The sequence below is a fragment of the Rhipicephalus sanguineus genome, chromosome 5 (assembly GCF_013339695.2).
Source record: "Rhipicephalus sanguineus isolate Rsan-2018 chromosome 5, BIME_Rsan_1.4, whole genome shotgun sequence".
In the NCBI taxonomy this organism is placed as follows: domain Eukaryota; kingdom Metazoa; phylum Arthropoda; class Arachnida; order Ixodida; family Ixodidae; genus Rhipicephalus; species Rhipicephalus sanguineus.
The window spans coordinates 70,587,616-70,596,672 of NC_051180.1; positions in this window are offsets into that span (position 1 = coordinate 70,587,616).

A 9,057-nucleotide genomic window follows, 5' to 3' on the forward strand; every position below is an offset into this window, starting at 1 on the left:
CTTGAGTAGTGCAAAGAATTGGTGTCGTCCATGGAGAGAGCCTCCATCCACGTCAAGGAGTGTTCTCTCACATATGCACTCACTAGTCCTCAGTTCAAGAAAGCTGTTCACAAGAGTACCAGCGACATGGTACACAACATTTTCATACACCATGTCGGTCGCATCTTGTGAAGGTGCCTGCAGATCAGATGAATCAGAGGCCTGCTGCGTGCTGTGGCTTGCGGTTGGTGTGCTGCTATAGTTGAAAAAAATGCAGATGCACTCTCCAAGTTGTTGAGGAAAGCAATTGTTGTCACCTCACAGTTTCCTTGAGAAAGCTTGAAGAGCTTGCCAATCCAAATATGTTTTAGAGCCGCCACGAAATGGTACACATTTGGTGTCTCATTGCAGCCATGTTTTTGACAAATGATTCCAAAAAAGTTTTCTAGGGGATCTTGCTGCAATCAACGTGTGAAAAGGTGAGTGAAATCAAAGTCCTCTTTTAAACCAGTCCACAGCAACAACAAGGCTTTGATTGTAATCTGCCAACCTTTAACAGTGCGCGGCTGCTTGTCCCGAGGACTACCAAAGTGCCATTGGGCAATCCAACTGATGCATGACTCAAGGGACGCACGGTGTTCCGACCCATCAATCATTGCATACCGCAACTTATCATCCTGATTTTTTGGGGTCGAACTGTTCTGGCTGTCAAAAATCTTATCCATTCTTTCTGTGAACAGAGCTGTAAATTTAGCATCAAGAGGAAGCTCTTGAATGGCAATGAGAGTGGGGAGTGCCACAGAGACAGATTCACTGAATACTTGTGTGGCATACTTCACTCTTGTCAGCCACGGCCGCTGGATGAAAAAGCGCACTTTTTATCCAGCGGCCGTGTGTCAGCAAAGGGCATCTTGTAGATATGTTGCTCTTCGAGCTTCCTTAGCAATCTTTCTTTTTTAGATGTTCAGTTGGTGTGTTAGAGGCGTGATTTGCGAGTATTTTTGTAAAAGGTTTCAAGGTACGCCCAGTCAACAACCTCGGAGCCAATCGTGAGCTTGTGTTTTCTCAAATTATTCCGCGTGCATTTTATCAGGTGTGGGATGTCAAACATGAAGTATAGTTTGCAGTTGTTGACAGTAAAACATGGTTCATGAAGAGAATGGATCAGCATTCTTGACAGGCTGACATTGTTTGACCCTTGATCATAGATGACCACTTTTACCAAAAGACCTTTTTTTTTCAAGCTGCATAATTACATGTAATAGCAGCTTGTGCATTGCAAGAGCTGACGTTGCATTGCGGGACACTGCAAAGGCTACTGGCTGCATCCAAATTCTCGATATGCCAGACACAGCCATTAGAATGGCTGCATTTGCCACACGAGAAGTCCTTGTGTTTCCATCATATGTGTAGCCAATCACTATATCTTTTGATTGATCGTACATCAAATGTCTTTTCAAGGCTATTTAATCGAATAAAAGACAGCATGCTTTGTCTTGCAGAGGCCAAGCTTTAATCATTGATTCTATTGCATCCATGGCACATGGAATGATACCAGGTGTCATTGGTATGTCTGCCATCCAGCACCTGAGTGTCCGCACATGTGGCAAGTGAAGCATTTCTATGAGGAAGCGTGAATTGAGAGTGAATTGTTTCATCCATTTGGACCAATGTTTTTTTTTTTGGGGGGGGGGGGGGAATGTACCAAACCTGATTCGTGCTTTAAGCAGTTCAAAAAAGGTCCTTTGACAAATCCGGTTCAAGCTTGTTTAAAACCTCCTGCTGCGTTACTCGCCTCGCCTCGTCCCTTTTTTTCATCTGACCGACTGCCTTGCGGTACCTTTCACTTCGTGAGTGAAGTGTTAGCAGCTTCTTTTTGGTGCGAAGGGTGTGCACAGAGCTGCGTTTTCTTCGCCCACATTTTTGGCGTTTCTTGCATCTGCTCCGCGCTGCTGCCCTCCTTGGAAAATTGGAGGCCGCTCGGACTAGGCTCAGCTGAAAAAAAAGACATGGAAGAATGCGAAGGTATAGGCTTTCATCAGTCTCGTAGAGAAAAAAAAATCACGATTAAGCTATCAGGGCGCAATCACAGGGCTACTAATATACGGACCACTATGTGCTGCCATGCCATTTTTAATTGGAAGCAATGTGTATTCTGCGACTGAGACAGGAATCATAATTGATTTATACATTCCAAGCATTTTATCTTCAAAGAATCATCCATGATTAAGGAAATATCACAAAGCATTGTAAAAATGAACATTTCATGAAATGCTGAACAGAGGCAATGACATTTACAAAGTGGAGGATTTTGAATTATTCATCTCATAAATAGCTATCTGGGCTGCATAAGCCACATTTACATGAATGCACACCTTGATTGTGCATCATATTCCGCTGGCCTATCTCGCAGAGCTACACTCATCACAAGAAATCGGACAGCATAATTTTCAGTGTGAACTATGTAGGTCCAACTGCACCTACCTTATATTTGAAATATAAATAATTGCGTGAACTAAATCACGGGTTGCAGGCCCTGAACTATATGTATGGTTTTGTCAACGTTATAGGTTGTGACAATATTACACAGGCTTAGGTGTCCATATCTACTAGGAAAACATCAAGACTACTGGTCCATACTTCCTTATGCAGATGCAGGATGTGTACTTTGGAATAATTCTCTCTCCCACTTTTTGCACTTACCACCACTTGGTGAAACCTGTGACGGTGGTGTGGGCCTTCTTGTGGGTGTGCTTGGCGAAGCGGCTGTTGAAAAAGAAATAAATATGCTATAAAAGGCTGGCAAGCAGGTATTTTATTACCCTCACTTTGCATTGCACGTGTGAATACTGAGCAGCAGACTTATGGAGCAATTTTCACATGTGCCTGAGGAAAACTACTCAGTGTTTTCATCTCTATGGAATGAGCTCAACAAAGAAGCACTGAGTCTATGCATTGATGTAGAAAAAGAAAAGATATCTATACCACGCAACAAAGTTTTCTTGCAGGGAGGTTGGTTTGTTGTGAACTCATACCGAGCTCCACAAACACTAGAGGAGTAAGGACGGAAACAGGACAGAGTACAAACTATTTATACTGTGAGATGCCAAAAGCCATTTTCGCTGCTCTATCTCCCTGTTTCTTCATTTTGCGTTTGTGCAGCATGCTATCAGTTCATCCATACCATGTACACAGTGCACTCAGACATTTTTACTGGAAAGCATGCAAAATGCTTCTCTATGAGTGCAAGGTAACAACATTTTTTTCCCCTAGAGTACATTTCCTGCATTTAAGGTTTACGTACAGCAATTGTTCTCATAGCACTGGTAATTGAAAAACAGCTGTGGCATTTCTACCTACTGTTCTAATTTCAGAGAACAATCTGCTCGAGTGTGCAGGCGTAGAATACAAAATAGTACCGCTCTTTGTTTTTATTTTTTGCAAGCTATTCGTGCAGTATTACAGTGGCACCACCAACCAAATATTCTGTACCCTTTCATTCCAAGCAGAAAGGTGAAACAGATCCTTGTTCGGTACACCTACCTTCCACACTAGGGGGGCAGTCTCAGCAGCAGGGATGGCAACTCGCTTGCAGTAAACTGGTTGTCTGCAATTAAAGTACTCGAACTTAGTCACCCTACGGTGAAAAAACAGCTGGTAGAGTAAATACACTTGCAAGCTTTTAAAGGCATGGCACTAAGCTTAATAAATGCGCTTGCTTTTAATCCCCACTAAATTATAATTACAGATAATTACATATATCCCGACAATATTCTCTGAATGAAAACTTGATATATGAAACACAACTCGATCGAGTTCTTGTTTTTCCACTGCTTTTGCGAGTCGAAACGATATTGAAAGCTTATAAGGAATTATGGTGTGTAAACGCTAAGCGCAAACAGCGCATTGAAAAAAAAATACAGAAAAGTGAAAGGGTGGCGGTGGGGATGGGTCCAGATTAGAGAGGGGAAAAAAAAAAAGTGGCCCCGCGCGATAAGCGCGGCCTGTTTCATGAACATCCAAAACCGAGCTTGGCCATGCCTTCGCCCGTTGGAAGCATCACGAGGGAGTAATGAAGAGATAAGTGAAACTGTTTCCGGGAGCTTCCCGAGAGCGAAAAGGGGCAGGTGGGTATCACGCTTGGTTCAAGGTCCCCCGTCGAGCAGCGCGGCAAGGTACGCCGAAGGGAAGGAATGCGGACAATTTACGGCGACAAAAATCCGAGCAGGCTGTCGGTGTGTAAACAGACACACAGATGAGGAACGCGGTGGTTTTCACTTGTGCAACACCGCAGCACACATTCGAATCTGGGGGCAGTGTCCCGAGTTCGCTACTGGGGCCTCCGCAATAACTTTGCGAGCGATACTTTCGTCGGCTGCGAGCACCACCCATAAACTACACGGACATGATGTATACGCACGCATTAAAGCGCTTAAAAAAACAGCTGCAGCGAGCACAACAACTATCCCACTCCGTTAATGTTACTAGCACACATAAGTTAAAGTAACACGTAACAAACACCCTGAAGACACGGTTGCATGACAGGGTGATCCGAATTTGTTAGATTTCATGAGATAGTAGAGGTAACGTCAGGCAGTGAGGCACGCACATATATACTAACGTGAGCAACCATAACTATCGAACAGCTCCGCTTTTGAGAGGTGACGATCGTCGAGCCACAAACTGCAGCCCGCCCACTAATTTTAACCTATTATCGTAACAATTTCCCAAACAGATAGCTGCAGCAACGAATGGCAGCAAGAAAATTCGCTGTTCATTCAGTAGTTTCAAATCATAACGGTCAACGACAGTCAAATCAAAACTTTGCGAACATCTTGGGAAATATATAATAGTGAACGTATAAATACCTGTGGTCAGCAGGGATTCTGAAGAAGTGTTCGCCTTCATTCCCCGAGGAATCGCACCACTCCACGCCGCAATAAAGGTGCGACATCGCTGCTCCTCGCTGCGGTGGTAAAGTTTGCGTTTCTATGCGCTCTCGTGCTTGCGCGTCGTCTGCTTGTGCGCTGCGCAGGCGTGATGGCGGCGGTACCTAGCGGAGCCACGCACAGTCATGTTTACAAAACTTCTTTAAAACTTTGCCTTGTAATACTCGTGGCTGGTTATAGTTTAATGCAGAAGCACGTTTTTATTTACTACTGTGTACTACCGTGGCCGCATTATTTTATTTTAATTAGGCTTACTGAGGCCTTCACTCCCCGCCCGTACCAGGTTCGCTGCAATCGTTTCGACGGTAGCGACGCCCCATGGTTCGGACGCCAAACTGCCATCATGCCTCGGGCCTGAGATAAAGCCGGCGTCAATTGGCGGAGGAAAAGCGGGTCTCCGAGCAAGCTCCATTCCTCCGCGAGATGAGATTCCACGCGAAGTCGACGTGAGCACTTTCGAAGGTGCCTTCGCAGCCAGCCGTCAAGGAGGCCCGTTTGGTCCTGGGCGAAGACAATGGCTAGGTGAAAAAGAAAGAAAAGAAAAATATATATCAGTGGAGCCAGTTTTCGCAATAGGTGCCCCTGCTCAGACGTGACGTGTAGAAAAGGAAAGAACGGAGCCATAAAGGCGGATTAAAGATGCCTGAGAGAGAAATAGAGGGGGTGAAGAGGCAAGGGAGACGTCGTCAGCAAATAAACAACGGCACAGATGCCCATTCCTATTCGGCTGGGACGGTACCTGGCCTCCGGCTTCTTGTCCATAGAAGGAGCCTGCTAGCACCCTTCGGTCTCGAGGGAATGAAGGTTCGTAAAAAGCTTCTCGGAAAGTGGGAAAACTGGGAAAAGGCACCAGGTGCGCTGAATCGGTCTTGTTGGGGGGCTTCCACGCACCTACGCGCAATCCCCGCAGACGCTGCCCTTTTTCTTTTTAGCAAAATGAGAGGGCACGTAGCGAGAGATGAATTAGAAGATCGCAGAGCAGATTTCGGCAGCGTGACACCTTTAAGATTACTTCGAAGACAACGTCATATCAGCTGTCATCCGCCAACATTTGGCGTGCGGGGTAAGGCGACGTCTGATAATTTCCACCCGAAGTGAATAGAAATGAACCAAAAAGAGTCAAGAAATGGTGGAAATAATCAAAGAAGAATTGAAAATGAGATTTAAATATTAACAGCTAGTACGGCGTGCCATTGGCTATTGCAAAAAGGCTAAAATTGCAACATTGTCGCAAACTTCTGCGAAAGCAGCGCGCCCTCGATAGTTTATTGATGCTACGTTATCGTCATCTTCTCTTCTTCCTCCTCTTCTCCATTTCCGCCTGCGTTTTTACGATCGTCGTCGTCTTTGTCACCGTTCGGTCTTGGCTCGCTTTAGTGTACGGAATACTATAGCTGTACTAATTCAATCTCTGTCCGATAATAAGGCTGCTTGCCAAACTTTTTTATTTGTTCATCTGTCACTATTGCTTTTGCGGCGGAGACCTTCTAGATCTTTTTTTAATGTTGAGACAAGAGGAACGCGCTATGAACATGCTTAATACGAACTGCTTGCTGCGTGAATTGGTGAATACTTGACGACATCTTGGTTTCAGTGCTAGAGGATACAAACACACGACAGACGACATAACAAGTGTGTGTGTACGTGTGCGTGTGTATGTGTGTGTGTGTGCGCGCTACCCTGTTCTAGTATAATAATGTAAGAGAAGCCTGATTCAGGCAGCAACATTCGGTTCAAGCAATTGTAACAGTACCCATTACACAATGATTATGGCTAAGTGCGATTTTGGCTATACCATGAATGGGACTCCTATCTTGGTGTCAAGGCTAATCGTCAGGTACATCGGGTACCTTCAAGACCAAACACCAACTACTGGTGAACTATAAAATATTTCATGCAATATGAAAGCGAATCTAGAACATATGCTCTGGCGGTGCCCTGCGTTGCGTGGCGGCGCAGTCATCACGCCGTCAAAATGGGAGGCTGCTATTACCAGCTCCGGGCTCGAAGAGCAGCTATAGGCAGTCCAATGGGCCCGCGACGCAGCAGAGAGACTTGGTCTTTCTGTTCCGACGTGGGAGCGGGCCGCAACGTGCTAGGGCGCGTTCCGAGGGACCAAAATAAAGTTTATTCATCTATGAAAGCAATGAATGCGCCGTAAACATGGCATAGATAAAAAATACGGGTGCTTTTATGCTTTGCACATTTTATTTACTTTCTCAATGAAAACTGACGTATAGTGAGAATGACCTGCGTTAGAACTATCCGCGTATCGCACCACTTGTGCCACTGCATCTCAGAGATTATGGATTCTCGTTCTCTGTATAGGAAATGGCCTGATGGCAATAACTGTCTCGTAACAATTAACGCGTAACCCCCAATTTGGCAGCTAACCAGACACTACAATGCGAAACGCTAATTACCACTGACCGTATTAAAATCTCGCGGTGCTACTAAGCCGAAACTCCGTTTCGGGGCACCTTCTTCGGTGGATTAATTTTGTGACGCTGCAACCCCGCCATGGTGGTCTAGTCGTTATGGTACTCGACTGCTGGCCCCCAGGTCGTGGGGTCGAATCCCGGCCGCCGCAGCCGCATTTCGATGGAGGCGAAATGCGAGGCCCATGTGCTTAGGCTTAGATCCACGTTAAAGAAACCCAGTCGGTCGAAATTTCCGGAGCCCTCAACTACGGCGTCTGTCATGATCGTATCGCGGTTTTCGGACGTAAAACCCCGCAAAATATTATTGTTCATATTTCTGACGTCGCAGAATATTGTGCAGACACACAATGTGCAATACAGACTTAGGTTCACCCAAATCTGGCGAAAATGCATTGACTCTTAAAGTTCACCCAACTAAAAGAACGCTGCTTTCAGAATGAACCCAGAGCAAGTTCAAAGAGCGTAACAGTGAATGAGGCTGCGTTTTCAACGGGGGCGTATTTGTAACCGCGTCTATTGCGCGATCTTGCCTCTCTTACACTTGCGCATGCGTAATACTCTGGTTGTGAACATTCGCCCTGCTTCTCGTCGCGAAAACTCGTCGCTGAACGTCGATATATGTGCAGCTGTCTGAAGAGCCTGGTGATGATGAAAAAAAAACACTCATCGGCTGCAGGTACCAAGTGGAGGTGCCTGGGCAAACAATTTCGAGGTCATTCCTCTAGGCCCCTTCGGATCGATAGGCTGCGACTTGGATTGGGTAACCTTGCGCAAGGATGGGAGCAGGAGATTCGCTTTACAGTGAACAAACAAATCACAGAAATAGTGTAGCAGCGGAAGCTTTGGATCTGACGATAAGATATCCCAAAACAAACGCGCCCCTATGAGTAACGTTGAAAAATCCCGCGTTTAGAGCATCTCCTTGGCTTCATAAAAATGAGTAAGGTTGGCTGTGGGTCACTTAATTGAAGTGCCGCAAAACAAAGGGCCTGCGCGTACATGAGAATGGCAGGAAACTTTTCGAGTGATTAGGTCGCCCGTATGAAACACGCAAATATTATTCTACTTTCATTGTCCTAGGACGCCTTCTGTCGTCCGGTGCGTAAGTCTGTCGTCGATCTAATAAATTGGGCCCGCAGGGTGCCCTATTTACAGAGTGTGTACTACTGTGTAATCAGGTGGAATCGAAATGGTCGGAAGAGATATTACGGTGGCGGCACGTGGAATATGATTCGTCGACTTGTGTCGGAATAATAGAGAACGCCCGCGGGCTCAACGACAGACATAGCCCCCGACCGAATCATGGAGTGAATGCGGGCGATTTAATGAAGGTATCTAGCGCTCCATCAGTCCTAGGTAGGTAGTGGCAGAATTACGCTTGGCAAGAGTAGCTAGGACTTTTGCAAGCGAAGCTCGTTACAACTCAGGTTTCAGCGTCGTACTAGAAAAACATGCGAGCGTACAGAAAAGCCGCCCTCAAATTCGTGCCGGTGACATACGTGTTTGTATGCCTCGTTTTGCAATGACTGATGTTCCCTCGATCGTAAGCTTGTAGTCGATCAGCCGTTTCTTGTACGGCAACCTGGTCTTTTAACGAGGTTACTTAGTTCACGGTGGACATTTCGTTGTTGCCAAGATATGAACGCATCACCGTAGTTGTTGCCTGTAGCGACTGAAGTGTTTTGCGC